Source organism: Gorilla gorilla, chromosome 3, assembly GCF_029281585.2.
Source record: "Gorilla gorilla gorilla isolate KB3781 chromosome 3, NHGRI_mGorGor1-v2.1_pri, whole genome shotgun sequence".
NCBI lineage: Eukaryota > Metazoa > Chordata > Mammalia > Primates > Hominidae > Gorilla > Gorilla gorilla.
This window is the reverse complement of record NC_073227.2, coordinates 60,398,295-60,416,160: the sequence shown is the minus strand read 5'-3', so window position 1 is coordinate 60,416,160 and position 17,866 is coordinate 60,398,295. Positions and strand designations below refer to the sequence as shown.

General features: G+C 36.3%; 1 long non-coding RNA gene across 1 annotated transcript in view; it reads left to right on the top strand.

The window, feature by feature from the left end:
• Positions 1 to 1,546: 1,546 nt before the first annotated feature.
• LOC129533048 (uncharacterized) overlaps positions 1,547 to 17,866 on the top strand; it is a 157,353-nt gene continuing 141,033 nt past the window's right edge. Inside the window, exon 1 of the long non-coding RNA XR_008679061.2 lies at positions 1,547 to 1,648. This is a non-coding gene — a long non-coding RNA (uncharacterized lncRNA). The remainder of the gene's footprint in view (positions 1,649 to 17,866) is intronic.

Genomic DNA, 17,866 nt, shown 5'->3' with positions numbered 1-17,866 from the left:
GACAGAGCTGCCCTGCTAAGCTGGCGCTATTTTAGTTGCTGCTGCAGGACAATTGATGCTTCTACTGCTGAGCCTGGAACCTGGATGCAACACTACCACTTCACCATCAACACCGAGATGTTTTCTCTACTGTCCCTTTTATTTTGAAATGAACTGATTCAAAGTTCAGAAGTAGGATGGGTGGAATCTGACCAGTAAATCTGGGTCATGTAGTAGTACCTTTTCTCTAAGGAAGGCTACAGAAATCTATATCTGTATCTTTGACATCTACCATCATAGATGGGCTCTGCCTCCTTTCAAGACTCATATGATGAAAATTTTCACAGTAATAGATACTACATCCTCTATGATGCCTGCATTCCTCAAAGAAAACAATGGCTTGCTTATCTAAATGCTCACTAGAAGTAGAAATACCATTTGACCCAGCCATCCCATTACTGGGTATATACCCAAAGGATTATAAATCATGCTGCTTATAAAGACACATGCACACATATGTTTATTGTGGCACTATTCACAATAGCAAAGACTTGGAACTAACCCAAATGTCCAACAATGATAGACTGGATTAAGAAAATGTGGCACATATAGACCATGGAATACTATGCAGCCATAAAAAATGATGAGTTCATGTCCTCTGTAGGGACATGGATGAAGCTGGAAACCATCATTCTCAGCAAACTATCACAAGGACAAAAAACCAAACACCGCATCTTCTCACTCATAGGTGGGAATTGAACAATGAGAACACATGGACACAGGAAGGGGAACATCACACACAGGGGCCTGTTGTGGGGTGGGGGGAGCAGGGAGGGATAGCATTAGGAGATATACCTCATGTAAATGACGAGTTAATGGGTGTAGCACACCAACATGGCACATGTATACATATGTAACAAACCTGCACGTTGTGCACATGTACCCTAAAACTTAAAGTATAAAAATAAATAAATGCTCACAGTGCTTATTTCTTGAAAGTTTGTTTAATAGCAATAAATACCATATTTTTATCTATGAATGTATCTCATCATTTGTATTATTCTGTGAATTCCTTTTTGTTGACAAATTATATGTATGGTGATGTATGTATGTTTTGTGTACAGGGTGATATTATAATTTCTGAAAACAATGTGTAATGGTTAAATAAAGCTTAACATATTCGTTATCCCAAATATTTAATAATTTTTTGATAAGGGCATTTGAAATTTACTTTCTCAATAAAATTTAACTGTACAATATTCAGTTATAGCTATATTCACCATGCTGTGTAATTGTTCTAAAAAAATGTGCATATTCCTACTGTCTGAGGCTTTGTACCTTTATGCCCTTTGACTGTCCCTGTTTCCCTCACATCCCAGTCTCTGGATACCACCCTTCTACTCTCTGCTTCCATTAATTCAATTGGTTTAGATTCTACATATAAGTGAGAACATTTGGTATTTGTCTGTGTTTGACATGTTTCATTTCATGAATGGAATTGGAGAACATTTTGCTAATGTTCTATGATGTCACAAATGACAGAATTTTTTTATCATCCGTCCCTTGAAGAAAACTGAGGTTGAATTCATAGGTTAGCCATTATACACAGTACTGCAATGAACATGGGAGTGTAAACATCTCTTTGACACACTGATTTCAAATCTTTCAGGTAAATGCCCAGAAGTAGGATTGCTAGATCATAGAGTAATTCTACTTTTTATTTTTTTTGAGGAAACTTTAGAGACTATTTTCCATATGGTTATACTAATTTATATTCCTACAAGCAATGTACAAGAAATCTGTTTTCTCCATATCCTTACCAGAATTGGTTATTTTTTGCCTTTTTAATAATAGCCATTGTAATTGGTGTGAGTTAATATCTCATGTGGTTTTAATTTGCATCTCCTTAATGATTAGCGGTGTTGAGCATTTTTCATATATCTGTTAGCCATTTGGATGTCTTAAGTTTCATTCATTAATGTTTCACAGTTTTTAGTGTAAAACTCATTTTAATTTTTTTGTACCTATTGTAAATGTGATTATTCCCTTGGTTTTATTTTTCAGAAATTTTATTGTTGGGGTAGAGAAACACTGCTGATTTTTACATGTTGATTTAGTGTCCTGCAACTTTGCTGAAATCATTTACCAGTTCTATTATTTTTGTTGAAATCTTTAGTGTTTTCTATACATAAAATTATATAGTCTGGAAACAGACAACTTAACTGTCTCTTTCCAAGTTGAATGTCTTTCCTGTCACTCTCCTGCCTAAAATTGTTCTGGCTAGGACCTCCTGTACTACATTGAACAGGAGTGTTGAGAGTGGGCATCCTTGTCCTGTTCCTGATCTTAGAAGAAAAGCTTTCAACTTTTCTCCTTTGTGTGTTATCTGTGTGTTTGTAATACATATTTTTATTGTGTTGATGTACATTTCTTGTATATCTAATTTGTTGAGAGAGTTTTTATAAGAAAGGATATTGAACTTTGTCAAATGTTTTATAAGCATCTTATGAGATGGTCATATGATTTTTGTCCTTCATTTTGTTTATGCTGTGAATCACATTTATTGATTTGCAAATGTTGAACCATCCTTGAATCCCAGAGATAAATCTCACTTCATCATAATAAATGATCCTTTTAATATGTTATTGCATTTAGTTTGCCTGTGTTTTGTTCATGATTTTTGTATCTCTGTTTCCCAAAAATATTGGCTTGTAGTTTTCTTTTCTAGTGATGTCCTTGTCTGGCTTTGGTATCAGGTTAATGCTAGCCTAGTGAAAAGGGTTTGACTGTTCCCACCCCTTCAATTCTTTGAAGTTATTTTTGAGAAATTGGTATCAGTTTTTTAAATGTTTGGTAGCATTCAGCAGTGAAGTCATCAGGTCCTGGGCCTTTTATGATGGAATACATTTTATTACTGATTCAATCTTTTCACTCAGTATTGGTCCGTCTAGATTTTCTATTTCTTCGTAATTCAGGCTTGGTAGGTTATGTCAAATAATTTATCAATTTCTTTTCGGTTATCCACACTTTGGCATACAATTATTCATGATAGTCTCTTATGACTGTTTGTATTTCCGAGGTGTCAGTTCTAATGTTCCTTCTTTCATTTCTGATTTTATTCCTTTGAGTCTTTTCTCTTTTACTCTTGGTTAATCTTCCTAAACGTTTGTCAATTTTGTTAATCTTTTCAGAAAACCAACTCTTAGTTTTTTTGTTCTTTTGCATTATTTATCTAGTTGCTGTTTTATTCTTTTCTGTTTTGATCTCTTTTTCCCCCTTTTGCTAACATTGATTGTAGTTTTTTCCTTTTCTATTATCTTGGGTTGTAACATCAAGTTGTTTGCAATCTTTCTTCTTTTCAGATGTAGGCATTTCTTGCTATAAAGTTTCCTCGGAAAACTTCTTTGCTTCTTTCCATACATTTTAGTATATTTTGTTTCCATTTTATTTGTCTCAAGCTATTTGTACATTTTCTTTTAATTTCTTCATTGATTTATTGATTGTGGGTATGTTGATTCATTTTCATGCATTTGTCAATTTTCTGAAATTCCTATAGTTATTGATTTCTGATTTTATACCTTTAGGGTTGAAAAAGGTACTTGATATAATTTCAACATTTTTCAATTTGCTAATACTTGTTTTGTGACCAAAATATGATCTATCCTGAAAATTATGCCATGTATGTTTGAGAAGAATATGCGTTCTTCTGTAAAGCATTGTTCAAGTTCAGTATTTTCTTATTAATTTTTGGTCTCAATTAACTATTCAATATTAAAAGTGGTGTATTGAAGTCTTCTACTATTGTTGTATTACAACATATCTCTCTTTTCATATCCTTTAATATGCCTTATATATTTAGATGCTCCATTGTTGAGTTCATACAAATTTATAATGGTTATATTATCCTGATGAATTAACTCTTTTATCAATTTTTAAATGTCCTTCTCTTTCTCCTTTATTCTTCTCTATTTAAAATCTATTTTGTCTAAATTTTTGCACCTGCTCATTTATGGTTTCCATTTGTCTGAAATATCTTTTTTCCATCCTTCAATTTCAGACTATGTGTGCCCATAAAAGCAAACTTCATCTCTTGTAAGAAGCGTATAGTTGGGTCTTATTTTTCTTAATTCGTTTACTCATTATATATATTTTTATTTTATCTTATAATCCATTTACATCTAAAGTAATTATTGATAGGTAAGGACTTAATTTTGCCATTTTGTTGTTTTCTGGAATTTTTGTAAATAACCTTTTTGTTCTTTCTTCCTCTCTTACTGTCTTCCTTTGTGGCTTGATGGTTTTCTGTAGCGATATGTTTTGAATGTTTTTGATTTCTGCATATCACGTAGATTTTTGCTTTCTGGTTACCGTGAGGCTTACAAAGAACATCTTGCATTTAGAATAGTCTATTTGAAGCTGATAATGTTGCTTTAAAGCTGATAATCTTGATTGCATACAATAAGTACACACTTCTTTCTCCTCTTTGCATTTATGTTTTAGCTGTCCAAATTTGCCTGAGATCTATTTTGCTATCTTCTTGATGTTAATTTCTATAAGGCCAGATTTTTGTGGGAATAACCAAGGTATCCAACATACAGCTTTGGACAGAATCCAGATCTTTAGATTCTGAAAAAAACGTATTTAGATATTTATAGAACAAAAGGAACAAATTAATTAAAGATAACACCTTGACAACTCTATAAAAATAATGAAAACATACCAATTTATTATAGCAGACCATTGAAATTAGGTTTTATTGAGAAGCTGATGGTAAGATAAAATTAATAGGGCAAAAGGATTATTAAGGCTGAAGCTTCTAAAAGAAGAAAGGGATGCAGTATGATCAGAGGGTATTGTCAGACCAAGATATAGACCTAACAGACTAGCAACTCAATCATGAACTCTAAAGAAATATCCTGTTAAAAGAGTTATATATTGGATAGAATGGCTATGTCACTACCACCTACCTGCTCAGCTACTATATGGGTGCCAACTTAAGAAGAGCTTGACTTTACCTACCACTGACTTGCTCTGTCATTGGCTGGAAGCTTTTCCTGAAGAAGCTTAGCCTCGTCTTGAGTACTGAAGCAGATCCTGAAAAGGAACTAAAACCTAGTGGCTGTTAGCTAAGCACATTCATTGTAGCTGAGCAGCAAGCTCTTAATTATACAACATAGATCCAATTTTTAAGCAGCCCCTTCAAAATCGGTTATTTTCCCTGAAGGAAGAATTAGAAGGGGGTATTGTTAGTGGGGTAAACTTCAGTACTCATCACTGAAGTTGATTTTAGGGTCTTAAATGCTATTCATCATCTGTCTATTATTTATTTTATATTTTGTTTGCCCTCAGATACCATCTTTGGTTTACTTGGTGGTGTGAAATAAATCTTTATTCCTGAGGGTTTTAAATTACTGACTACTGCCAATGTGTCCATATATATTCTATTCTCAAAGTAGTTTGCTTACTACACAAAGTAGAAGAACAGGTGCACTTTCTAAAGCATCACCTATTGGTAAAAACTTTGTCCTTCAAGGCCATTTATGTGCAAAGCTGTAATACAGTCATTCTGTATTTTTAGCTTACATTTACTTCCTGAAAAACTCATCCATAAACCAAGCTCAGGATTTTTTTATCCTATGCATGTGATCATTTGGAAAAATATCCTTCTTGTGAGCTGAAGAAGGAAAAAAAGTAAAACTCCATTGAACAAGGAGGGATCAGACGGAGTACATGGAGCATGGGGCAATACCTGCTCATGTGTCTTACTTATAACCCCTCTTTCTGCTTATACTTAGTCTTAAACATGCAGTTTGCATCTTACAAAGGATTATTGCAGGATAACCCAGATTTATTTATGACTTGATGGGTGTCAAAAGTCTGAGCTCATGTTAGGCAGTTCCACATCCATGCTCGCATGGTGTCCAAAGGTTAAGAATTCCATCTCTACCAGAGTTTGGTGACAGATGAGTAATTTTTTTAAATAAATACATAATTATTTGCTACAGATAGCATAGTCTTGTTCTAGGACTGAGTGGGCTATGTTTTGAATTTTCCTCTAGGACTCACCACAAACACCTCACAACATGTTTTTTTCTACTAATAACCCTTTCAGCATAATACTATGTTCTGTTGGAGCATATGGCCCATAGGGGAATAATGCTTACCTCACAACATGTACACCCCACAAAGCCTCTCAAGTTACCTTTTTATGGGTCACAGAAGCATCCTATGTGTGAAATTGTACTTTAGTAGTGATCATAGGTCTATGAGGCATTGTACCTATTTTGTAGTAAAACATATAAGATACTTAAATTTATTTGTTAATTTAGAAACAATATCTAGTATGCTTCTAACAGGTCTGTAAATATTTTTACTGAACTGGTCTCTGAATCTTCATAGGGCTTAGTCTTCACTCTCTGAATTGAATGTCTCACAACTTTTCCAATAGTGTAGCTACTTCTTGATCTTTCAATAAAATGAGTAGAGGACATTAATACAGTGGAGCAATGTGATGTTTTATGCAATGTCCACATGATCCAGATTTTTTTAATGCTAAAGTAATTTCTTCTTTATTTGATCATCAAATTACTAATGACTGTGTGACTTTGTAAACAACAGAAATTAATTTTCTCACAGTGCTGAAGACGGCAGGTCCAAGTTCAAAATGGTTTCTTCTGAGGTCTATTTGTTTGACTGCCTTCATATTCACATGGTCACTCTCTATGAGTGTCTATGTCTTAATCTCCTCTTCTTATATGGGCACCAGCCATATTAGATTAGGGTTCATCTGAATAACTAATTTTAACTTCATTATCTTTTTTGAAGGGGGATATTATGGGATGCTTGAATTTGTGTGTGTGTGTGTGTGTGTGTGTGTGTGTGTGTGTTTTATTTCTCCTAAAAAGAAAACAAAACGGGATACATGTGCTGAACGTGCAGGTTTGTTACATAGGTATAAATGTGCTATGGTGGTTTGCTGCACCTACTGACCTGACTTCTAAGTTCCCTCCCCTCACCCCCAACCCCACAACAAGCCCTGGTGTGTTGTTCCCCTCTCTGTGTCCATGTATTCTCAATGTTCAACTCCCATTTATAAGTGAGAACATGCGGCGTTTGGTTTTCTGTCCCTATGTTAGTTTGGCGAGGATGGTGGCTTCCAGCTTCATTCATGTCCCTACAAAGGACATGATCTCATTCCTTTTTATGGCTGCATAGTATTCCATGGGGTATATGCACCACATTTTCTTTATCTAGTCTATCATTGATGGGCATTTGGGTTGGTTCCATGTCTTTGCTATTATAAATAGTTCTGCAATAAACATACGAGTGCATGTGTCTTTACAGTATAACAATTTACTATTTTCCATTGGGTATATACTAATAATGGGATTGCTGGGTCAAATGGTATTTCTGGTTCTAGATCCTTGAGGAATTGCCATGCTGTCTTCCACAATGGTTGAACTAATTTACACTCCCACCAACAGTGTAAAAGTGTTCCTATTTCTCCACACCCTCACCAGCATCTATTGTTTCCTGACTTTTTAATAATCGCCATTTTGACTGGCATGAGATGGTATCTCATTGTGTTTTTGATTTGCATTTCTCAGATGATCACTGATATTGAGCTTTTTTTTTTCATATGTTTTTTGGCTGTGTAAATGTCTTCTTTTGAGAAGTGTCGGTTCATATCCCTTGTCTGCTTTCTGATGTGCTTATTTATTTTTTTCTTGCAATATGTTTAAGTTCCTTATAAATTCTGGATAATAGACTTTTGTCAGTTGGGTAGATTGCAAAAATTTTCTCCCAGTCTGTAGATTGCCTGTTCATTCTTATGATAGTTTATTTTGCTCTGCAGAAGTTCCTTAGTTTAATTAGATCCCATCTGTCAATTTTGGCTTTTGTTGCAATTGCTTTTGGAATTTTTGTCATGAAGTCTTTGCCCAAGCTTTATTCTTCTTGCTTAGGATTGTCTTGGCTATATGGGATCCTTTTTGGTTCCATATGACATTTAAAGTAGTTTTTTTCCAATTCTGTGAAGAATGTCAATGGTAGTTTGATGGGAATAACATTGAATCTGTAAATTGCTTTGGGCAGTATGGCCATTTTCACGAAATTCATTCTTCCTATTCTTCCTATCCATGAGGATGGAATGTTTTTCCATTTGTTTGTGTCCTCTCTTATTTCCTTGAGCAGTGGTTTGTAGTTCTATTTGAAGAGGCTCTTCACATGCCTTGTTAGCTGTATTCCTAGGTAGTTTATTCTCTTTGTAGCAATTGTAAATGGGAGTTCATTCATGATATGGCTTTCTTCTTGCCTATTGTTGGCATAAAGGAATGCTTGTGATTTTTGCACATTGATTTTGTATCCTGAGACTTTGCTGAAGTTGCTTATCAGGTCAAGAAATTTAAGGGCTGATATGATGGGTTTTTTTAAAATATAAAATCATGTCATCTGCAAAGAGAGACAACTTGACTTCCTCTCTTCCCATTTTAATACACCTTTTTTCTTTCTCTTTCCTGATTGTCCTGGCCAGAACTTCCAATACTATGTTGAATAGGAGTGATGAGAGAGGGTATCCTCGCCTTGCACAGGTTTTAAGGGAAAGCTTCCAGCTTTTGCCAATTCAATATGATATGGGCTATGAGTTTGTCATAAATAGTTCTTATTATTTTTGGATATATTCAATCAATACCTAGTACATTGAGAGTTTTTAACATGAAGGAATGTTGAATTTTATCAAAGGCTTTTTCTGCATCTATTGAGATAATCATGTGGCTTTTGTCTTTGGTTCTGTTTATGTAATACATTATGTTTATTGATTTGTGCATGTTGAATCAGCCTTGCATCTGAGTGATGAAGCCGACTTGATCACAGTCGATAAGTTTTTTGATGTGCTTCTGGATTCAGTTTGCCAGTATTTTATTGAGGATTTTTGCATCGATGTTAATCAGGAATAGTGGAGTGATTTTTTTTCCTTTTTTGTTGTGTCTCTTCCCAGTTTTGCTATCAGTATGGTGCTGGCTTCATAAATTGAGTTAGGGAGGAATCCCTCCTTTTCAGTTATTTGAAATAGTTTCAGAAGGAATGGTACCAGCTCCTCTTTGTATTTCTGGTAGAATTTAGCTGTGAATCAGGTAGGTCCTGGGCTTTTTTTGATTGCTAGGCTATTAATTCTGCCTCAATTTCAGCACTTGTTATTGGTCTATTCAGGGATTCAACTTCTTCCTGGTTTAGTCTTGGTAGGGTGTATGCATCCAGGAATTTATCCATTTCTTCTAGATTTTCTAGTTTATTTGAGTACAGGTATTTATAGTATTCTCTGACAATAGTTTGTATTTCTGTGAGGTCAGTGGTGATATCCCCTTTAACATTTTTTATTTTGTTTATTTGATTCTTCTCTCTCCATTATTAGTCTAGCTAGCAGTCTATCTATTTTGTTAATTTTTTTCAAAAAACCACCTCCTGGATTTGTCGACTTTTTGTGTCCCTATCTCTTTCAATTATTCTCTGATCTTAGCTATTTCTTGTCTTCTGCTAGCTTTTGGATTTGTTTGCTCTTGCTTCTCTAGTTCTTTTAATTCTTATATTAGGGTGTTGATTTGAGATCTTTCTAGCTTTCTGATTTGGGCATCTAGTGCTATAAATTTTCCTCTTAAACCTGCTTTAGCTGTGTCCCAGAGATTCTGGTACATTATCTCTTTGTTCTCATTGGCTTCAAAGAACTTCTTGATTTCTGTCTTTATTTCATTATTTACCCAGGAGTCATCCAGCAGCAGGTTTTTCAATTTTCATAAAATTGTGTGGTTTTGAGTGAGTTTCTTAATCCTGAGTTCTAATTTGATTGCACTGTTGTCTGAGAGACTGTTATGGTTTCAGTTTTTTTGCATTTGCTGAACATTTTTTTACTTCCAATTTTGTGGTTGATTTTAGAATAAGTGTCATGTGGCACTGAGAAGAATGTATATTCTGTTGATTTGGGGTACAGAGTTCTGTAGAAGTCTGCTAGGTCCACTTGATCCAGAGCTGAGTTCAAGTCCTAAATATCCTTGTTAATTTTCTGTCTTGGTGATCTGTCTAATACTGACATTGGGTGGGAGTCTAAGTCTCTTTGTAGGTCTCTAAGAACCTGTTTTATGAAGCTGGGTGCTCCTGTATTGGGTGCATATACATTTAGAATAGTTAGCTCTTCTTGTTCAATTGTTCCTTTTACCATTATGTAATGCCCTTCTTTGTCTGTTTGATCTTTGTTGGTTTAAAGTCTGTTTTGTCAGAGACTAGGATTGCAACCCCTGCTTTTTTTTTTCTTTCCATTTGCTTGGTAAATTTTCCTCCGTCCCTTTATTTTGAGCCTGTGTGTGTCTTTGCACCCAAGATGCGTCTCCTGAATACAGTACACCAATGGGACTTGACTCCTTATCCAATTTGCCAGTCTATGTCTTTTAATTGGGGCATTTAGCCCATTTACATTTGATGTTAGCATTGTTATGTGTGAATTTGGTCCTGTCATTATGATGCTATTTGGTTATTTTGCACACTAGTTGATGCAGTTTCTTCATAGTGTCATTGGTCTTTATATTTTGGTGTCCTTTTGCAGTGGCTGGTGCTGGTTTTTCCTTTCCATATTTAGTGCTTCTTTCAGGAGCTCTTGTAGGGCAGGCTTGGTGGTAACAAAATCCCTCATCATTTGCTTGTCTGGAAAAAAATTTACTTCTCTTTCGCTTATGAAGCTTAATTTGGCTGGATATGAAATTCTGAGTTGAAAATTCTATTATTTAATAATTTTGAATATTGGCCACAAATCTCTTCTGGCTTTTAGAGTTTCTGCTGAGAGGTCCACTGTTAGTCTGATGGGCTTCCTTTTGTAGGTGACCTTGCCTTTCTTTCTGGCTGACCTTAATAGTTTTTCCTCTATTTTAACCTTAGAGAATCTGATGATTATGTGTCTTGGGATTGATCTTTTTGTGGAGGATCTTAATGGTGTTCCCTATATTTGCTGAATTTGCACATTGGCCTGTCTTGCTAGGTTGGGGAAGTTCTTCTGGGGGATATCCTGTAGTGTGTTTTTCAGCTTGTTTCCATTCTCCCCATTTCCTTTTGTTACTTAAATCAGTTGTAGGTTCAGTCTTTTTATGAAGTCCCATATTTCTTGGAGACTTTGTTCTTTCCTTTTCCTTCTTTTTTCTCTATTCTTATCTGCATGTCTTATTTCAGTAAGGTGGTCTTCAAACTCCAATATACTTTCTTCTGCTTGGTCAACTCAGCTGTTGTTTCTTCTGTATGCTTCACAAAGTTCTCATCGGTGTTTTTCAGCTTCATCAGGTTGTTTATGTTCCCCTCTAAACTGGTTATTCTAGTTAGCAATTCCTCTAACCTTTTATCAAGGTTCTTAGCTTCTTTGCATTGGGTTAGAACATGCTCCTTTAGCTCAACATATTTTTTTTAACCCATCTTCTCTTGCGGGAAGTCAGGGACCCCGAATGGAGGGACTGGCTGGAGCCACAGCAGAGAAACATAAATTGTGAAGATTTCAAGGACATTTATCAGTTCCCACATAATACTTTTATAATTTCTTATGGTTGTCTTTACTTTAATCTCTTAATCCTGTTATCTTCATAAGCAGAGGATGTATGTCACCTCAGGACACAGTGATAATTGTGTTAACTGTACAAATTGATTGTAAAACATGTGTGTTTGAACAATATGAAATCGGTGCACCTTGAAAAAGAACAGAATAACACCGATTCTTAGGAAACAAGGGAAGACAACCATAAGGTCTGACTGCCTGCAGGGTCGAGCAAAAAGAGCCATATTTTTCTTCTTGCAGAGAGCCTATAAACAGACGTGCAAGTAGGGAAGATATCACTAAATTCTTTTCCTAGCAAGGAATATTAATATTAATACCCTGGGGAAGGAAGGCATTCCCTAGGGGGAGGTCTATAAATGGCCACTCTGGGAATGTCAGTCTTATGTAGTTGAGATAAGGACTAAGATACACCCTGGTCTCCTGCAGTACCCTCAGGCTTACTAGGGTGGGGAAAAACTCTGCCCTGGTAAATTTGTGGTCTGACTGGTTCTCTACTCTTGAACCCTGTTTTCTGTTGTTTAAGATGTTTATCAAGACCTTTTTCACTGCTGAACATAGCAGTGAAACATAGACCTTTTTCAGTGGTTCTGCTTTTGCCCTTTGCCTTGTGATCTTTTTGGACCCATATCAGTAGTTCTGCTTTTGTCCTTTGTCCTGTTCCTTCAGAAACATGTGATCTTTGTGAGACCCTTATTAGTAGTTCTGCTTTTCGCCCTTTGAAATATGTGATCTTTGTACCTACTCCCTGTTCTTACACCGCCTCCCCTTTTGAAACCCTTAATAAAAACTTGCTGGTCTGAGACTCAGGCAGGCATCACGGTCCTACTGATATGTGATGTCACCCCTGGTGTCCCAGCTATAAAATTCCTCTGTTTGTACTGTCTCTTTATTTCTCAGCCGGCCAACGCTTATGGAAAATTGAAAGAACCTATGTTGAAATACTGGGGGCAGGTTCCCCCAATAATCTTCTGAACCCCACTTCTGTCAGTTAGTTCATCTTATCCTCTGTCCAGTTCTGGGCCCCTAATAGGGAGACTTTATGATCACCTGGAGGAGAAGAGGCACTCTGGCCTTTTGGGTTTTCAGCATTTTTTTTTGTTGTTGATTCTTTCTCATCTTTGTGAGTTTGTCTAGTTTCAGTCTTTGAGACTTCTGACCCTTGGCTGGGGTTCTGGTGGGGTCTTTTTGCTGTTGATGCCATTGTTTTTGCTTTTTGCTTGTTTGTTTCTCTTTCAATAATCTGGTCCCCCTTCTGTAGGGTGGAGCCAGTTTGCTGAGGGTTCACTTCAGGCCCTATTCATTTAATTCACTCCCGTGCCTGGAGATGCCATTCAAGGAGGTTGGAGAGCAGCAAAGATGGGTCCCTGCTTTTTCTTCTAGGACCTCTGACCTCAAAGGGCACCAAACTGATGTCAGTAGGATCATTCCTTTATAGGATATTTGACAACCCTTGTTGGAGGGTCTCACCCAGTTGGATGGCATGGTGAACAGGACCTGTTTACCAAAGCACTTTGTCCCTTAGCAGAGAGGGTGTGTTTCACTGGGGACCCATCTGGGCTGCCTGGATTCCTCAGAACTACCAGAAGGAGAGGCAAAGTCAGCTGGTCTGCAGAGACTGCCACCACCCCTCTCCCTAGGGGCTCAGGCCCAGGGATATCCAAATTCTGTTCCTGAGCCTCTGGTTGGAATTACTGGAGATCCTGCAGGGAAGCCCCACCCATTGAGGAAGGATGGGTCAGGTTTAGACCTGAAGAGGCACTCTGGCTCCAGACTGCCACAGACTGTGTGTTGGGCTGTTGGGACAAGTATTGGGACCAAGCCATCCAGTCTCCCTGGCTCCAGCAGGGGAAAAGCACAGCCTGGAGCTATAGAAATGGTTGCTGCCCTTCCCAGCCCAGGGAGTTTGGTGTATTAGGCAGTTGTGAGTCCCAGTGCTTGCTGCTGCCTTTCCCCCAAGGAGTTCAAATGGCTTAGACTGCAGGCAGCATCAGCAGGTGCTAGTCAGCCCTCCCCCTAGGAATTCAGTAGGCTTAAGCGGATTCCAGCTGAAAGGCTGTAAGAATCTCTGTGTTCAGGGGTTGGAACAGAAGCCTCAGTGGCATACGTTCACGAGTGAGATCTTCTGATCCATGAGTTGCACAGTTCCATGGAAAAAGCACAGTTTCCCTGGCTGGGTAGTGCTCTCACTCACTGCCTCCCTTGGCCCAGGGAGGGAGTTTCCCTTCCCTGCATGGCTGTCAGGTGGACCATTGCACCACACTGCTGTTCCTTCTCTCCATGGGTCAAGCCAGCTTTCTGGTAAATTTTGGTGAGAGAACCTGGATACCTTGGCTGCTGGTGAAGAATTCACACTCTTATTATGTATTTTTTCAATGAGAGCCTTTGAACACCAAGGCTTCTAGTCAGGCCTCTTGCCCTGCCCCCACCCCGATTTTTTCAAATGTGAATTGAGTTATTAGCTTGCTGTTTAGAAGAGGTGGTGGGATTTGCTCATGAGAGGGGAACCTTGTTGCCTCACTGTGAAACAATATCTGTATTATTTTCCACAGAGAAGGGTACTAGCTTTTATGGGGTAGAGTGAAAGTTCATGAAACCAAAATCTTTGGGTCCATTCAGAAAGTAATTCCTATTCAAGGAGCTTAGGTTTTCCAAGTTAGAGACCTGACCTTGGCATAAGAGTTGCTTAGGTTCACCATTTAATCATCTTCTAAGTTCAGCACTCTAAATATTAAATCCTGGAGTTGATGTTCAATATTTTCTTCTGATCTACTTCATGAAATGTGGGTTTCTCTGTAGATTATTAAACAGACTCTCTGACTCTGACATTTTGTTTCCATTACTTGTTAATTGCCTTGAGATTTTTAATCCACTTGTGGGAAATAAATGTCTTTTTCTCTAAAGCTAAACTTGAATTAAAGGTAAGAACATAGTATCTATATCAACATAGTGTGAGTTTAGGGGAAATTGAAAAGATTGTGCAGCAACAAAAAAGGCTTTTAAAAAATTTTTTTTAAACTGTTATATTTTTCTTTTTGTCAAAATTAATATCGGTCAAAGAATGCTGCACTTATTTTACAAAATGTTTTTATTTAGCACAAACCTTTTATTAAGCACATCATAAAATAAATTATTTTTATCAGATGGTAGTATGTAAATGTATTAAAAGAGTCACATTCTAAATGTGTGAATTGAAGGATTCAACATTAACAGAAAAATATACCCTGGTGAAAATTAATTTTTTTTTTTACAAAACATTGGTTAAAATTCAGGACAATTTTACACGCACTTCCTGCCTCTGCCTCTCTTACTGCCCAATGAAATGTTGTTTTTTTTTTTATCATGGGTACCTAATTAGTGCAAGGTTTATTTAGGAAGTGGTTATGTCTGAGAATACTTAACTTCTACTCTTCTGTCTTTGATGAAGAGGCTCTAAGTGGATTTTAAAACTCCTGGTGGGCACTTATTATTCTTAGTGCATTCAGTAAAATATATCAGCAAATTAGCCCCTGTCTCCTGGTTGGCCTAGGACTACATAATAAAAGCATTTTATTATAAAGCTAAAATTGACTTTATACGGAACTTTTTCTACTTAAGAAAATTAGAACCTAACATTAAATTCAAAGTTCACTATAGCTTCAGATAGGTTAAGTATAAGCTACCTTTACTTTTAAAATGGATTTTCTTATGACCAAAATTTAGGTTAATATGTTACGTGAATATTTGCATGTATAACCATTTTTATTCTGCATTTCTTCTATTAACCTGCTGACATTGAGAAGTAATAGCATTGTCTTGATTTTTTCCAGTTCAAAAATTCATGTTGCACTGAAGCTCATTGTTTGCAAACTCATTCAGCACATTGGCATTAGATCTAAAAAGAGGATGTACAACATGAAAACAAACATCTTTCTTAGTTGGCTCTTTTATCTTTTATATAACTATGCAACTCAGTAACCATTAGGACTACTTTCAATTACATTTGGATTTCGTCACTTTTTTTACTCCAGAAACTATTTGAAATCATCTCAATAGTTACAGAGTTTGTGATGTCAACAAACTTTTTTCAGTAGTGACTATGGTACTACTGCCCATAGTTAGTTATCACTGCAGTTTTGCTGGCAGCCTGAGATCTACAAACCCTTGAAACGATGGAGCACTAATTTGTTTAAATAGCAGTTTTTTTAAGTTGGCCTAAGACCGGGAATAACAATGAGTTCTCTAAATGTATTCGATATTTTATTTATTTTTGAACTTTATTTTGTGATCATATAGCTTCTAATAATACAAACCTACTCATTTTAGTTTTATTTTTGTTTAAACATAGATTTATCCTAATATAAAATGCCATCATTTTTTCTTAAGCCATCTTTGTTTCCATTGTCCTTTAAGACATCAATTGCCCAGTGAGAACAGAGTATTTCAATTTACAGATAACTTCATTGCTTTAGTGGAATCGAATATCAGGACATGATATAAAGCCAATTTATCCATGAGTTTAACTTAAATGATTTGCAACCATAGTGCCTCCTCTAGGTTCCATGTTACACCAGATACCTTACGTATACATATTCTGTGTTTATTATAGGAAGATTTACTATGAAAAACAGTATGAAGGTTTCTCAAAAAATCAAAGGTAGAACTACCATACGATCCAGCAATTGCACTCCTCACTATATATCCAAAACAAATGAAATCAGTATGTGAAGAGATAGCCACACTCTCATGTTCATTGTAGCATTATTCACCCTAGCCAAAATATGGAAACAAATAAAATGTCAATCAACAGACTATTAAGGAAAATGTGGTTGATACATACAAGGGAATATATTTCATCTTTAAAAAGAACAAAAATGATTGCCATCATGGAGAGTCTGGGAAGATGCTATGTTAAGTGAAATAATTGTGTCACAGAGTGACAAATACTGCAAGATTTCACTTTTATGAGGTATCTAATGTAGTCAAACTAATATAAGAAGAAGTAGAATGGTGGTTGTCAGAAATTTAGGGAAGGTGAATGGAAAGTTATTATTTAATGATTTTACAGTTATATGGAATAAATACATTTTAGTTATCTGTTGTACAACATAGTGCCTATATTTGACAATACAGTGTTGAGAACTGAAAAATTTACTGAAAGGGAATGCTTCCAGGTTTGCTCATACAGTATGATGATGGCTGTGGGTTTTTAGTAGATGACTCTTATTATTTTGAAGTATGTTCCTTCAGTGTTTTGTTTTTGGAGGGGTTTTAACATGAAGAGATGTTGAATTTTATCGAAAGTCCTTTTTGCATCTATTAAGATCGTCATGTGGTTTTTGTTTTCAGTTTTGTTTGTGTGGTGAATAACATTAATTGATTCGCACATGTTGAATCATCCTTGCATTCCATGAATGATGCCCACATGATTATGGTGGATAAGCTTTTTGATGTGATGCTGGATTTAGTTTGTTAGTATTTTGTTGAGGATTTTTGCATCAATGTTCATGAAGGATATTGTCCTGAAGTTTTTTTCTTTTTTTTCTTCTTTTTGTTCTGTCTCTGCCAGGTTTCACACCACAGTGACACTGGCCTCATAGAATGAGTTAGGAAAGACTTCCTCCTCCTCAATTTTTTGCAGTAGTTTCCAAAGAAATGGTACCAGCACTCCCTTACACATCTGGTAGAACTTTGTTGTGAATCCATCTGATCCTGGGCTTTTTCTGATTGGCAGGCGTTTTATTACTGATTCAATTTCAGAAATCCTTATTGATCTGTTCAGGGATTCAATCTCTTCCTGGTTGAATCCTGGGAAGACTTATGTTTCCAGGAATTTATCTGTTTTTTTTTTATAGCTCTTATATCTTTTATTTAAAGAGCTGTTCATAATAGTCTCTGGCTTTTTCTTTTTGAATTACTGTGGGGTCAGTGGGGACAACTGTCCCCTTTGTCATTTCTGAATGTGTTTATTTGGATTTTCTTTCTTTTTTTTTTTAAATAGTTCCATTTAATTTTTTTTTATTATACTTTAAGTTTTAGGGTACATGTGCACATTGTGCAGGTTAGTTACATATGTATACATGTGCCATGCTGTTGCGCTGCACCCACTAACTCGTCATCTAGCATTAGGTATATCTCCCAATGCTATCCCTCCCCCTTCCCCCCACCCCACCACAGTCCCCAGAGTGTGATATTCCCCTTCCTGTGTCCATGTGATCTCATTGTTCAATTCCCACCTATGAGTGAGAATATGCGGTGTTTGGTTTTTTGTTCTTGTGATAGTTTACTGAGAATGATGATTTCCAATTTCATCCATGTCCCTACAAA